The following is a 2911-nucleotide window of genomic DNA, read 5'->3' as shown; positions in this document are numbered from 1 at the left end:
CCCGAAAACTAGTAGAACTTGAAGATAGCATTTGGTGATCAGATATGTCAGATATTATAATGTGTGTATCAGGTACATTGTTAATTGATTTTTAATTTTATTAATTTTATTAATTGATTTCTAATGTTCTCTAAAGTTTCTTTGTATTATAAAATAAATATTACACTTCGAAATACAATATAATTGTAATGGGATTTTAATGCGAAATCAACCGCATAAAACTTCCCAGTGTTTCCGATGCAAGATATTCTACATAATACAAAACTGCGACGCCTGCTGAGATAATCAACACGTGTGTGATTCTAGAATAAATCCATTGTCTTTCGTGGGCAAATCTTACAGCTATTCGTCTTTGTTCATGGTTAATATCTGGAAGGGGATGGAGACTCTTTCCAACTATCTTTATATATGAATATGAGTTTCCATTTTCGTTCCGAAAGGATACGTACCAGAGAGGATTTACATCACATTGGTGAGCTTAAATGTGTAATTAAAAATATAAGTATATAATTAAATATAAAAAATCTACGGTTGGTCATATTGAGATCCAGTGTCCGGATTGGTTGATGCACTGAGGCGCGATTGTTAATGGCTGTGATTGAGCGCCTGGCTCAATCACTGACTGACAAGCAGCATGTCGCAGCTTCATAACTCGATTAACAATTTTTTCTTTGTAGAGGACTAAAGCGTGACAGAAGAGTAGAATTAACAAAGCGACGGACATCCGCAAAAATAAAAAAAAAAAAAAACATTACTACTTCCCAAATGAAACAAAGTCCGAGAAAACATATAAATACATTCTCAGTCTTCTCTCAAACCCAGAGAACAATATTCCAAAATGAGTATTGAGATAGATCCTCTCGAAAGTCGTGAAATTACAGATACTACTTCAATGAAGCTTCATTTACAGCAACAGCTTAAAAGATAGTAGGCAAGGCATTACAGTAAAAGAAACGAATTTAGCAACAAACTTTCCAAAGTGCAGTCGAAAATTACATAGCAATCGGCAAGATAAAATCTCAAATATGCGGAATACGTAGATGTGAGATCGGAAGACACGATCCCAGAAACATACTAAAAATTTTATCACCAGTTGCGGAGAAATTCCAAGTCAAATATGTGAAGAGGATTAGTAACAATGGAATTCTCGTAGATAGATTGTCGGACAAAAGGATCTAACGACTCTTTTCGCTATCAAAAGCTGAGGGAAGCGGGCTTCGTGATCGGTGTTCCAATAAAAAAGAGTCTTCCTAATAATTTATGACACAACGATGAGGAAATCATGACATCTCTCATCAAACAAAACATAGAGAATAAGTTCCGCTAATAAGTAAAGTTGACTTTTAAAATAAGAAATTAAAACAAAAACAGGTGCAATTGAATCCTAAAAACGTCTAAAGAAGCGAAAAATATCCTTATTAAGAAGAATAAGATAATTTATTCTTCTTGGTGGCTGATTATCTGCAAAAATGAACGATAGATCTCATAAGCAAACACGGAAGTATTTCGAAGCCCCCCATGAGAGATTGCTCACAAGGATCGATACTGAATCCAAAATCTTTGGAATTTAATCTTCGATAATTTCCTTAGCTTGAAGAAGTGTACATGCGATCGCATACGCGGACAATCATATGGTACTAGTTATCATATAGTTAGGATAGTCGGATTGAAGCGTCCGTACAGGTGCTATTGGAATGATCAAGGGATGCTGTGCGAAGAAACTCGCTCTCTCGGCGTAAAAAACAGAAACGATTCCGATTAAGGGGACCATTGATCCGAAAAGACCGTTAACGATAAGAGTGCAGAAGTTTCAAGTTTAGATAAAAGCACCGTCTAATACTAAGCGTACACTTTGACGCCGTTTTGCGGATGGTAACGCATATCCGAAAAATCAAAAGCCAAAAGCATCGAAAAATTTAACATCTTGTGATGATAATCAAAAAGAATTAAGGACATATATGCCTGTACGAAGGAATATTTGTTCCAATGATACGATACGGCAGCATCATGATGCAATAGACAAATCGAGGCTTCGAATTCTGGATCAGGTCCACCAACGCTTCGTTCTAATAAAAATCACGAAAGCGTACCATACAACCTCGGCAACCTCGTTCTGGTGATAATGTAGGAATCCCTCTCTAATTTGAAAATTAGAGAGATGGATATGAAGTACTAGATTGAGAGAAAACTGCTACTGAATCAAGGAACCCTTCTCCTATAGTATAAAATATATCTATGAATATAAAAATGGTTCGGACGGTTCTTTTTTGCGGAATAACAATGGAATAAATCCACAAGAGAAAGGTTAACATATGGCATTTTCTAGGAAGAAAGATTGCGACTGGATATTATTTCACCATCAATTACACAGTTCCTGACAAAATACAGAAATTTCGTAGACAAACTCGAACGATACGGGTTGCAACAAACGTGCGCTTGCAGTGCGAAAAAGAAAGTTTCACACATTTTACTAAACTGCGGATTGTATGAGCAAGAGCGACTGCAATTGTGAAAAAAATGCGCGGAGAAGCGGATAACATGGCTATTGAGAATGAGAGATCTGTGCGGACAAGCCGTCTTCAAAGAAGCAAATAAAATCCTGCGTGTAAAAAAACAGAGGTATTCCGTTGCATATCTTAACTGGACGCGAAGTCTAATCGCGAATGATTAATCTTGGGGTACAAGTATCATCGATGTGCTAAAGTTTAATAATGAAAACCGATCTGCATGGAATCGAGCAAATACTAACAGCTTCTCATGATCTCCGTTGGTGGGCGAGACTTGACTCGCCTAATAGCGAGGAATAGGGTTTTTTTGAACTTCTGAGCGACAAGACATTTCACAAAGATGAAAGTATTAAGTCAATATAGAATAGTGGAAATAACGCTATCTCTTCAGCGATATTCAGCTG

Source organism: Apis dorsata, unplaced genomic scaffold (assembly GCF_000469605.1).
Source record: "Apis dorsata unplaced genomic scaffold, Apis dorsata 1.3 scaffold_225, whole genome shotgun sequence".
NCBI classification, from domain to species: domain Eukaryota; kingdom Metazoa; phylum Arthropoda; class Insecta; order Hymenoptera; family Apidae; genus Apis; species Apis dorsata.
The sequence above is the reverse complement of the archived record's forward strand: the minus strand, read 5'-3'. Positions refer to the sequence as shown.